Raw genomic sequence first — 13,845 nt, 5'->3', positions numbered from 1 at the left:
AGTTAAGTGACATCTTTATTTTATACCCACCGAGTTGTATGGCTTACATGGAATTCTCCAGGGAGCCACGCCTAAAAAAATCCAGTGATTGCAATTTTATTTACTATAAGTAATCCTTTAGCCAGGGACATCTGCTAAGGGTTTCTGCAGATAAAGTCTCTTCCTCCTATCAAATAGCATTAGTCATTTATCCAGAGGTTCAGCTGACAAAGAGATTAGGCCAGGCCACCAGCCTTCTTTACTTTTCTCTGAGGTCATATCCTGGTAAAGAGAATGGATGGATCTTATATATGAAGACTACATTAACTCCTGCTGTGCCAAATAAATTCATTACTTTAATATTTAATGAAAAATTTTTATTACAGAAATAAAATTGAAGACAGATTTTTAAAATGTAAATGTTCCGTGTTTATGATAGACACTATATTTTTCAGCTGGGGAAAGTTTACTTTTTTAAATCACAAATTTGACCCTTAATAAAAATAGTGTTGCATCCTATATATAAAACTTTGAGTACCAAGTGAAGAAGTTAGAGCAGCTCTTTGAGAGGAAACATATAACAGCACTCTCTTAGTGCCTCAAATAGATATTCTATTTCTCTAAAATTGTGTTTCATCAAATATATGGCATATAGTAAGTATCTCAGAAGTACCCTTTCTATTCTAGTTTACAAGTATCATAACACAATTAATTATATTCTTCTCAACTATCATATGTATACTAGGGGCCCAGTGCCTGAATTCCTGCACCTTGAAAGGAACTGTGGACCATGAGGCTGAAGTGGGCACAGGGGCGGGTCTCGGCCCCATCCTCTGCACCCCTACACAGTCACTCCCACCACGGCCCCCGGTCCCCTCTGCTGGCAGCCCTGTTCCTGCCATGTGCTGACAGCACAAGCCCACTCACACCCACTGACCACGCAGAGTGATTGGGGCCAGCACCAGCAGCAGGTGTGAGTGGGCATGGTGCCATCAGCAGGTGCGAGTGGTGGCTGCCTGCCCTGATCACCCTTCAGAAGCATGGGGAGGTGAAGAAGCCCTCAGGGCCTTTCAGGTCCAGCAGCCACTGCTCGCACCTGCTGACAGTGCAGCGGGTGTGAGTGGCAGCTCCAGCCCTGGCAGTGGGTGCGAGCAGGGCCAGCACTGGCAGCAGGTGTGAGCACTGGGCAGGACCACAGCACACGGGAGCAAAGAATTTTCAGTAACCGCCAGAGGCTCACCCCTATGACAGCGACCGGCGCCCTGCCTTGGTCTGGTGCTCCCGCTCACCTGCTCGACCATTCAGTCACGGCCAATGCCTGCCATGCTCTGCTCTGTGCCGCCTGCTGCTGACGCCTTCCATGTTCTGTGCGCACCCCCTGGTGGTCAGCACACGTCATAGTGACCAGTTGTTCAGTTGTTCCACCATTCGGTCTATTTGCATATTAGCCTTTTATTATATAGGTCTAGAGGCCCAGTGCACAAAAATTTGTGCACTTGGGGGGTCCCTCAGCCCGGCCTGTGACCTCTCACAGTCTGGAACCCCTCGGGGGATGTCCACTGGCCAGCAGGTCCAGGCCTAAGCTGCACTCGGACATCCTTAGCGCTGCTGAGGAGGCAGGAGAAGCTCCTGCCATCACTAATATGCCTGAAGCCTTCAGCCTGGCTTGTGGCTGAGCAGAGCTCCCCCTGTGGGAGTGCACTGACCACCAGGGGGCAGCTCCTGCATTGAGCATCTGCCCCCTGGTGGTCAGTGTGTGTCATAGTGACCAGTCATTCCCAGTCGTTCTGCTGTTAGGGTCAATTTTCATATTACCCTTTTATTATATGCCTGGTGCATGGTTGGGGGCTGGCTGGTTTGCCTTGAAGGGTGTCCCGGATCAGGGTGGAGGTCCCGCTGAGGTGCCTGGCCAGCCTGGGTGAGGGGCTGATGGCTGTTTTCAGGCTGGCCACAGCCCCTTCAGGGTGGGGGTCCCCGATGGGGTGCCTGGACAGCCTGGGTGAGGGGGTGATGGCTGTTTGCAGGCTGGCCACAGCCCCTTCAGGGTGGGGGACCCTGTTGGGGTGCCTGGCCAGCCTGGGTGAGGGGCTGATGGCTGTTTTCAGGCTGGCCACAGCCCCTTCAGGGTGGGGGTCCCCGTTGGGGTGCCTGGACAGCCTGGGTGAGGGGCTGATGGCTGTTTGCAGGATGGCCACAGCCCCCAGCCACCCAAGCTCCCAGTGGAGGCTAGTTGGAAGCAGGTATCTGGGATTTATTTGTCTTCTATAATTGAAACTTTGTTGCCTTCAGCGGAGGCTACGGCTAGCCAGCGCAGGCGGGAAGCTTGGCTTCCTCAATCGCTGGGACAACCATGCCTCCTGCTTACTCCAGCTCGTGGCTGCCAGCGACCATCTTGGTTGGGTTAATTTGCATATAGTCACTCTGATTGGCTGGTGGGCATGGTTTGGTGTGTGACGAAGTTACGGTTAATTTGCATGTTTCTCTCTTATTAGATTAGGTGTGTGTGTGTGTGTGTGTGTGTGTGTGTGTGTGTGTGTGTGTGTGTGTGAGAGAGAGAGAGAGAGAGAGAGAGAGAGAGAGAGAGAGAGAGAGAGGAGAAAACAGATCTCAGGAAACAGAAGGAACAATCCCAAAGTTCCAGAAACAAGAAAGTTTCTGAAACCAGAGAGCAACCAATTCAAGACTGTTAACTAGCTACATTATCAGAGCACATGACTTCAACAGAGAGAAAATACAATACAACATTGGAAATGCAACCAAAGTATTACTTTGAGGGGTAGTCAGTGGTTTAAACAAAAAAAGCTAATTTACAGAGTAAGTATGAATAGGTTTTTAAAACACACATTTTAATTAGTTAAGGCATAAAAAACAAAAGATAAACCATATTGAAGCAACAGAATGGTCTAAATAAAACAATTGAATAAGAAAGCCAATTAGAATTTTTACTAAAAAGTCATAAGCCCAGACTTACATGTAATTTTCTGTTCTTTGAGAATTTCCTTTATATTTAAAATTTATTTGATAATATTTTTGTACCAATGTACATAACAGTATTTAAAATGTAACTATTCTGTGAGGTCCTTCTTAATTATGAAATTTAGGATATTCTAGCCTTAAATAGCAAAATGGAAAATGATCTGTTATTTTATATTTGTTTGTTTTTATTTATGTTTTCTTTAAAGTCAATTTATGGGGTGACATTGGTCAATAGGATTATATGGGTTTCAGGTGTGAAATTTTATATTATAAGATCTGTATATTGCACAAGATCTATGTATTTGAGAGTTCAAGAAGGGTGACATTTTTATTACAATTTAGGAGGCTTTCACCAGGAATGCTATTACATCTAGTTTTCTTTTCTTTCTTTTTTTTTTTTTTAACAGAGAGGAAGGAAGAGGGATAGAAACATCAATGATGAGATAATCAATTATTGATCGGCTCCTTCCCGAGCCTGCAACCTGGACATATGCCCTGACCGGGAATAGAACTGTGACCTCCTGGTTCAAAGGTCAATGCTCAACCACTGAGCCATGCTGGCTGGGTGCATCTAGTTTTCTTTATGGAAATATTTTTTTTTAAATAAACAAATATAGGATCTTTAATAGATTTAGGACTTTCTAGCTTTTCAATTTCTTATTTTCACAGGTTCAGTTTGTTGTATATTTTAAGAAATGTATCAATTTATATAAAATATATATTAAATACAATAAATACTTACAATGTATATAAATAATAGATAAACCAATACATACAGAAATCATTTGTGTGTGCATGTACATACTATCTCTGTCCATTGAGAGGAAATAGAAGGAAAGTCCTGCAAAAAGCAATAGGAATACCTACCATTCTGATCTTAGTTATAAATATCTTGCATCACCAAAAGGAACTAAGGCTCCTTTCATAATTGGTTTCTTCTGCTTTAGGCAAGACTGAAGTGTGTTTTTGTGACACTAAGGAAATGTTAAAAAAATGATTGGGCACATCAATAGAACTCAGCCACTTTTATAGGGTCTTCTACTGACACACCGATAATTAAGACAATTAAAGATAATAAGAAATTATAATCCTTAGACTAAAATGAGAGAACCCATAAGTCCATACAGATATAAGTAAATAATTATATAAAGATGGGAAAAAAGGAAACTTTTTCATGTGGTTTACTTATAATTATTAAATGCAAAATGAATGATAGAATCAGAAAAACACTACTCAGCAATCACCATAGTAATCATAGTTATAGACAAGGATCATCAATGAATGTTAAATCTAATGGCTAGAAGTTTAATGAGAAACAGAAATCTCACTATAGTTCTCCACAAGAGAGTTAGTAAATACAAAGGGAAAAAATCATTAACCTTACCTTAGAGACATCTGGTAGATACCACCTCAACCAAGTACCCAAATTAAAATCATGCAGTAACAGGACCAGTACACGTTATTTATCTCCTAATGTTATGCACTGAGAATCAATATCACTTTTCTTATGTTCCTGAGAAAAATGAATCCTCTTTGTAATTATAAGATAATATTAGAGCAACCCAATGTGAGTAGTTTTCTACAAAGTAATTGGCTATATTCTCAAAAGTGTCAAGTTGAAGAAACACAAAGACAGATTGTGGAATACCTCTAACTTAAAGGAAAAGGAAGGCAAAGAATAACTTAATGTACCAATTAACATTGGACTAGAAAACAAACAAAGCTTTTGTGAGTTTGCTTTGATGTAAAAAACATTTTGGTATAAGTAAAATTTTTAAATACATCTGTAGCTGTTTAGGTAGTTATATTGTTAATATCCTTATTATGATAACTGTACTAAATAAGGTTATAAGTAAGAAGCCTAAGTTATTACAAAGCACATATTAATATTATTTAGAGGTAAATGATCATTTAACAACTTATTCACAAAGAGTTCAGAAGAAATATAGAAAAGTAGTAAAATTAATATCACTTGATAAAATGTTTATGTTTGAAGAATCTGGGTAAAGTGTTAATGGGAATTATGTTTATTATTTTTATAATTTTTCTGTAATTCAAAATTATTTAAAACCAAATTTTAAAAGAATCTTTACCACACAATGCCATATTTTTTCCTTTTGAGGTAGAAGATTATTTTATGTTCTCTGTGCTTATAAATGAGGTATGGGGAGATTTGAAACCAGCTTCTTGAAATGGGCACCTAAACCAGCAAGTATTTTGAAATATATTAGTAATATTACATGTTTGCTATGTTTATCATAAATTGCCTACAGGAACTGGGAGTATGTATTTTCTGGACTATCAAAGACCTTATTCATTGCCCAGCTGGTGTGGTTGAGTTTCCACCTATGACTTAGGAGGTCACGGTTCTATTCCAGGTCAGGGCACATGCTGGGGTTGTGGGCTAGATCTCTATTAGCGAGGGTGCAGGAAACAGCCAGTCAATGATGTTTGTCTCTCATAGATGTTTCTATCTCTCTATCCCTCTCCTTCCCTTCTCTAAAATCAATAAAAATACACATATTTTTAAAAAGACCATATTTAGGCAGAAGCACCAAGAAGCCTAGAGACAAGGTAAAAGGAAAATATATATAAAACATTTGAAGTGTTTTGATTTCAAATGTAAAATGAACAAAGGGGATTTGAACTAACAGAAGTAAAATACTTAAGGAGTCAGGGAAGTGATTGGAACCTTTCCATGAAGATTAGAAGTTAAAACAATCAATTGAGATAATGAAATACAGTGTGAGTGCTTTGATGTGTGTAGAGAAAGAATTGTGTTCAGGCAAGTTTAAAGAACCCAGGAATTGCAAAAATCAATCAAAATGCTTATAGGACATGGAAAACAGCTATCTGTTGAAGCCAGCTTAGTATAGCTATTTTTCAAAATAGAGCTTTATCTGGCAAATACACACACATCTATTCAATTCAGTAAAAAAAAAAAAAAAAAAAAAAAGAATCAGTCCAGTAAAAACAAACAAACAAACAAACAAACAATTTCTTGCTATATTGTCAGCTAGACAAAATAACTAATTGAGTGATTAATAATGTAAGGTTATGCAGTCAAAACTCTCTTACTGAATAATAACTAATGCATGCTACCGGGTGTGCAATTAAAACCAAAATACACTCACTTTCTTACTTCAGAAGGTAGATAAATTAACAAATACTTACTATTTAGAAAATTAGGGATATGCTAAGGTGTAGTGGCAGCACATATGCGGGAATGAGTGGTCAGCAATGCCTAAGAACTGATAGGAAAGGCCACTGTGAAATAATACTTCTAATTTGGTTCCCAGGTTTCACTCATTCATAAGAACGAATTAGAGATCAAAAGAGTCTCTAGTACTCTGTTCTCCAACATGCAACATATTTCTTTTAGATTCAAATTTTATTCCATTAACTTAAAAGTTGGACAAAATGGATATTTCAAATTTTATTAAATCCATATCACTGAAACATATGTTTACATAGAGGACAAACAGATGTAGGCACGGTCCATTGTCCTGTACAATGACTGAGCTCGTCTTTGAAGGCTACTCACCATGTTAGCTGCTGGAGCTACAGGCATCTCCAAGAAACAGCTTCTAATGGCACAAAAAATACCAAAGCCAAAAAATGAATCCCTCATTGCCTAATGTTGAGGGAAAAGAATCTCAAAGAGATCTACATTATAAATATATCAAATGGTGCTACTTTAATTCAGTGGCAGTGGTGGGAGCCTCTTCTGCCTCTGTGGTAATGCTAAGAAGCAGCAAGCAGGCGGGCAGTAAGGAGCAAGGGGTCCCAGACTGAGAGAGGAATGTCTGACTGCTGGCTTAAGCCCAATCCCCCGGGGGAGCAGGCCTAAGCCAGCAGGCAGACATCCCCCCAGTGGTCCTGGACTGCGAGAGGGCGCAGGCTGGGCTGAAGGACCTCCCTGCCCCCCAAGCACAAATATATATAATAATATATGTTTTAAAAAAAGAATGATAAATTTTCCCAAGAAATGTTTCTCTTTACTCTTATAATTTCATCATTAACTACAGGAGAGGTATGATTCATAAGACATCATATAATTACTATAGGCTAATTTTACGTATATCAAAGGAAGGTTTATTATTTTATATAGGGCGAAAATGGAAGACCAGAAAAGATGACATTGCAGTGAGAAATTAAGCCACTGGATATCTGGGAAAAGTATAATCCAGGCAGAGGAATATCTGATTCCTATACACTGATTTAGGAGCATATTAAAGTGTTTAAAGAACAGCAAGGAGCCAGTGTGACTGGGGAGTGAAAAAGTGGAGAAAGATAAATCATAAGTCATTATAAAGACTTTGGCTTTTACTTTGAATGACTTGGGGCGATATTACAGGAATCTGTGCAAGTAGACTCAGATTTTTTTTAATTTTTTTAAATTTTTTTTTTTATACTGAAGGAAGGCAGGAGTAAAAGCAGCAAAATCAATTAGGAGGCTATTGCAGTAATCCAGACAAGAAATAATGGCAGCATGGACCAGAGGGTTTCAGAAGAAATATAAATAAAATCAAATTCCAGAATATATGCTAATTTTAACCAGAGTACTTGTGACTATGAATGTGTATCAGCAATAAATTGATTTTTCATACTGTACAATCCTCAAAGAAAAATCTAAATTTCATTGTAGTAAATTTAAATTTTGTGTTTCAATTTTCAGCCAAGAATCAATAATAAAATTAATTCCTTGTCAAATAGTATGTATAAAAGTATTTCTCATCAAATAGTAGATAATTGTTCTGGTCTCCAAAGATTAAAAAGAAACTGAACAACTGAACAGGCAAATAGTCAAAAAACTTTTTGAAAATAGAATAGTAACTTTCAAATGAAATGCATACACAATGATAAATTTGTCTCACTAATAAAGAGAGGAATCATGGAGACAGGATGTTTTGGATCTGTTGCCCTAACTCCTCTATTTTTTTGAAAACTAGAACATCACCCAAGACGACTTAACAATACTGAAGATGAAGGAAAGGCTGAGTGTATAATCACTTTTAAGGAGGGTATGCACTTTATGATGGGCGTGGTTAGGAAATTACCATGATAACAAAGGAAGAGCAGAGGGGTAAATGTTTATTTTACATCGATAATTGGCATTTGCTTTAGGACACTGGAAGTATTGAAGAACAATCATTTTAGCCTCTTTATTTATTTTTCGATTGGAATGCAACTCAATCTTCCTAATATTTATGTTTAAAAGAAATAAACTGATTTTAAAAGCTCATAAATGTCCATAGTCAGCTTTTTGTATTCCTCCTTAATTGGTTCCCTTCCAAATATTTAGTGTGCACATGTGGTACTATGTATTTTCTCCTTGATCCTAATATTAAAAACCCAATCTATAAAAAAAAATTCAGCATATAATTGTCTTATTTTATGGTTCATGTGGTGGTATTTTAAAGTATCCATAATATAAACTGTGTAAACAGTTTTTAAGGAATCACAATTACTTGATTTAGTAATAATTGACCATGTGTGTTATCTCAATGTATTATTTTAGCACAACAGTCATTTCATGAATACTAGGGTGATATGAAATGGTTAAGATAAACTGCTAAAATCTAGTTAAATTTACTATTTTTATAGAGAAACAGACCACAAAGATGGATAAATGATTACTTTTATGTGAAGATTTATGATTTGTACCAAATCTCCTAAATTTGTTATAATGACTGAAGTATGTTTCTTGAATATCTCAGTTATTAAACATGAATTAACAAAAATGTTATATTTTAACTGAGCTAATAGGGTAGGGGTAATTTTGCTAATTATTCACATTCTTAAACTCTAATGGGCACATAGCATTTTGTATCCACATAGTCTAATAAAAATAATTTCTAAAATTTTGAATACAAATTATTTGCTTCATAAATTGAATGTACCTATGTAACCACAGTCTCTTTAGGTATCTATCTCTGAAATGTTAATAAAGAGATATAAAGATAATGTTCATGTGATGCTTTGCACAAAGTAGTATTATTAGAACATTTCCTTGTTGTTGTTTTTTTGCTGGATTTTGTTTGTCTTCTTGTTTTGTTTTGTTTTGGAAAGGGATACGAAGTTATTGACAAAGGTCTTTACTTTGAGCCATCCTATCTAATAAAAGAGAAACATGGTAATTGGCGTACGACCGATACCCTTTTCATTGGCTAATCAGCGAGATATGCAAATTAACTGTCAGCCAAGATGGCGGCCGGCAGCCAGGCAGCTTGAAACTAACATGAGGCTTGGTTGCCTCAGTGACGGAGGAAACCAACGTTCCCCGCCTGCAGCTGCAGGCCTCTGAGCGGGCAGTTTAAGAAACATTGTAACAAATACGCCCAACTTCAGCCAGCAGATTGGCAACATTGTAAGCAAAGGCCAGAAACCTACTTTCAGCCTAGGCCTAAGAGCTGGAGCCAAGCCTCAAGCTAAAGCTGGCCCAGAATTAAAAAAAAAAAAAAAGGAAAAAAGGAGCGTTTGGGAGTTCAGTCACCCCCAGCCTGAAAACAGCCCTCAGCCCCTCACCCAGGCTGGCCAGGCACCCCAGTGGGGACCCCCACCCTGATCCAGGACACCCTTTAGGGCAAACCAGCCGGCCCCACCCATGCACCAGGCCTCTACCCTATATAGTAAAAGGGTAATATGCCTCCCGGCACCGGGATCAGCGTGACAGGGGGCAGCACCCAAACCCCCTGATCGCCCTGCGGCTCTGTGTGTGACAGGGGGCGGGGCCACAACCTCCCTATCCGCCCTGCTCTGTGCCTGATAGGGGGGAGCTCCCCACCCCCCCACGGGCCCTGCTCTGTGTGTGACGGGGTAGAGCCATAACCTCCCCATCAGCCCTGCCCTGAGTGTGAGAGTGGGGGCGCCCCAACTCCCTGATCCGCCCTGCTCTGTGGGTGATAGAGGGCAGCACCCCAACCCCCTGATGGGCCCTGCTCTGTGCGTGATAGGGTACAGAGCCCCAACCCCCCTGATGGGCCCTGCTCTGTGTGTGACAGGGGGTTGCTCCACAACCTCCCCATCGACCCTGCCTTGAGTGTGACAGGGGGCGGCGCCCCAACTCCCCAATCGGCCCTGCTCTGAGCCCGACCAGGGGCTGCACCTAGGGATTGGGCCTGCCCTCTGCCACCCGGGAGCAGGCCTAAGCCAGCAGGGCGTTATCTCCCGAGGGGTCCCAGACTGCGAGAGGGCACAGGCCAGGCTGAGGTACCCCCCCACCCCCACCCCCGAGTGCACAAATTTTTGTGCACCGGGCCTCTAGTTTTCAATAAGGACCATAGCTACTTAGAGTATAGTGCTAATGAGGTCAAGGATAAGGGTCTAACCCCAGAAGGGGCAGTTAGCATTGTTCAGCTTCCAGAACTCACACTATGTATCTTGCAAAGTGCCCCACTTACCAAATGGCAGCCAGGTGATAAAGTGTTGTTGGATCAGTAGAATCCAGACAATATCACTCAGTTGGCTAACACTCAGACAATATCACTGTCACAGTGTAGAACTAATATGTTCCAGCAAAACTGATTACTCTTGGTTCCAAAATCATGTTCTGTAATTTTCAGCCTTAGTGCACTCCCCCTTTAATCCTCTGTGTTAGCATATTTTTAGGAATTCAAATTCTTGTCCCTCAAATCCTGCATATTTGAAATCTCTTTCACAAACTATTACCAGTTTAGTTTCTCAAATTACAAGGCTTTTCCTTACAGCAATCAGTGTGTTATTGGTATTATAATTTATAGGTGTATATGGCACAGATTCTCTAGGAAAATATATCCCTGAATTAGCTATACTGTGTTGTTATTCATCTTTTTATCTCAGTGTGCCTTGAACAACATCTATTTCCATAAATAATTTTGAAAGAATAAATACAGAAAAGAGATAATGAATGAGTGAAAGAATGAATGCAGTTCCAGAGTTGCAATAAATTACCTAGTACACTAACGATCTGCACTTCACAACATAAACTTTTATTAAGAGAGAGGAATAGTCTCTGTACCAAATTATGCTACATCTCTGATATTTATAAGTAGAGTTTAAGTATTGCCCATGGTTAGATTTTCACCTTCATCAAAATGTTTATTACATATTGTATAGAAATGCTTCAGTTTCAAGTAACAACAGATTTTGTCTTTCTTCTAAAATATATTTAGAGTATTGTTTGGAAGGATATCAGACTAAGAGAAGCAATGAGGAGAGAAAAAAAATCAAATTTGGAACCCAGACTTTAATTAAATCAGGCAGCTTCAGAGGAACAAAAAGTAGACAGCTATCAGGGCATCTTTTATGTGGAAAATTCTAGACAGAAAGCCAGCATATTATAGGAATCACCTCATGCTTTAATGAAACTCAATAGATACTTTCCTCTGTGTTACTCAAGATTGAAAATCCTCAGTACTAGCGTCCCAACTGAAGGAATTTTGACTACCAGGATATGGAGAGCAGAAAGATCTAAGTCTGCAGTTTTTTGGTTTGTTTATTTTTAATTGACTGATTTGAGAGAGACATCAATTTGTTTTCCCACTTATTTATGCATTCATTGATTGATTATTTTTTAAAAAAAGTTTTATTGGTTTTTAGAGAGAGAGGAAGAGAGAGAGAAAAACAGCAATATGCATTCCTGTATGTGCCCTGACCTGGGCTGGAACCAACAACCTTGGCATACCTTGGGGACTGTGCTCTAACCATTATATAGAGTTATATGTAAATATGACATACATATATATGTATGTACGCATAATAAGGAAAGCATGGCAGTGTATTCATGTATTTCAATATGTTACCATGTTTACTATGGAGAAATAGACATATAGACTTTAAACCATTTTAAATAAACAATATGTTTATCTAAACCAAGCATTTGAAGAAGCAAATGAAGGAATAGGAATAAATGGCTCTCCAAGCATAGCAGTCTGATACTTCTCCCTTGCTTCTTTGTTTTATGTACACTCATACATCCTGTGGTTAGGCTCATGAATATGCATCATTTCCTAGTTAATTAAAGTTCCTGGGTTTGTGTCTCCTTATTGGATTTATTTTAAATATATATTCTAATTGGTGGCCATTTCATTTTATTGTACATTATCCTTCCACTGCTTGAATAGATATTATGACATATATTTAATTATTTTTTATTTTTGCTTTTACAGTATAAGATAACGTTAATAAACATATAAACACACACACACACGAAGACAAATAATTATTTAGATAAGCTCTGTGCATTCTAAAAGTTTAGGCAAGACTTACATCTTTAGGAGTACATCTAGAATTGTTTCTCTGGCCATCTTAATACAACTATTTTTGTGTCTGAATTAAGCAAAGATGGGAAGAAAAATAAATAGTTCTAAATTCTACTCTCAGCTCCCCAACCAATTTGTAATATGACTTTGAGACAGGTCTTCCATGTATTGTGTTTCTGTGTCTTGCCAATTAAACTCTTTAGGAAATACAGCTTTGGAGTATGTGTCAGTTTAAAATATAATATTTGCATTCAAAATTTCAACATTTCCTCTTGGATATCAGAAAAGCCTAGAGGATCTGTTTGAAAATCCACAGGGATGATAATCAAGACCTGAAGTAATTTTGGAATGGACAAATGTAAAGAAACATCATTCTAAGGTTAATCTAAACCAATCAAAAGACACTTAGGGAAGATTTTGGTCCTGATGGTGTTTCAACAAAAATAAATTTGATGCTGTCTACAATAAATATAAATGTATTCAGTAATTGCATACAAAGTGGACCCCATTAGGGAAATAAATCTGTATTATTTTTGGTGCAATGGGATAGGAAAATTTTTATAACAGTAAGTTACTATTCAAAAAAACAAAATAACTAAATTTATCCAGTTGCAGAGGAAAATTTTATCTATCTAGAAGAGGCAAGAGAGTTTTGCTGTGCTATCTTCTACACGCTCTTGCCTGACTGTGAAGCTGGTAGCATTAACGTGTATGTGTGCTTCCATATGCAAAGATGTCAGTGGACAAAGGGAAAAAAAACACACAGCATTAAGCTTTTATTGAAGTTTTGGTAGGATAAAAAAAATTCTAAAATTTATTTAAAAATCTGTGGTGGATATTACCTATTTCCCTGTATGCTTACTTCTAATGTACAATTAATTAATCAAAGAATTTGAAACTTGAAGACAGTGAATTCCTATAATAGAATTATAACACTTGTATAAAAATAAAGTTTAAGAACTAGGGATAATGCAAACATAGGACATACATGTAAAATCTAAATGCCAAAACACATGTAGAGTAGTCCCCCTGTATCCATGGGGGATATGCTGCACGACCCCCAGTGAATGCACTGGATCTGAAATATACTATATTTTTTTCCTACATGTACATTTTTTGCTATTTCTTTATTTAAGTTGAGAACTTTCACCTTTTTACTTAAAGGAAGTACTTTATGGCTTCTCTTTGGCATAATCTAATTGGCAGCATCACTACTCTCAAACTTTGGGGCCATTATTAAAAAGAATGAGGGTGGTTTGAACACAAGAACTGCAATACTAAGATAATTTACCCGTTAATGGAGAAGGCTACTAAGTGAGTGATGGGTGGGTGTCACATACAGAGTGGAGACCTGAGCACAGACAAAGGAAGGACTTACATTCCAGGCTTGACAGAGTGAGAAGGCCTGAGATTTCATCATGCTACTCAGATTAGCCCATTCAACATGAACATGAACATGAATATTTAAAGTACTTTATTTATAATATCAAAAATAAAGCACCAACCTGGAGACAATGGAATATATATTAATAATGGACAAGTAGGTAACTTACAGAAATAAAAATGAAGGCCATGCCACCTGATCATTTCAAAAACATAGTAACTAAGCTAAGAAGAGTTTCAAAAGAATTTGTAATATCATTTAAGT

This window comes from Myotis daubentonii, chromosome 4 (assembly GCF_963259705.1).
Source record: "Myotis daubentonii chromosome 4, mMyoDau2.1, whole genome shotgun sequence".
NCBI classification, from domain to species: domain Eukaryota; kingdom Metazoa; phylum Chordata; class Mammalia; order Chiroptera; family Vespertilionidae; genus Myotis; species Myotis daubentonii.
The sequence above is the reverse complement of the archived record's forward strand: the minus strand, read 5'-3'. Positions refer to the sequence as shown.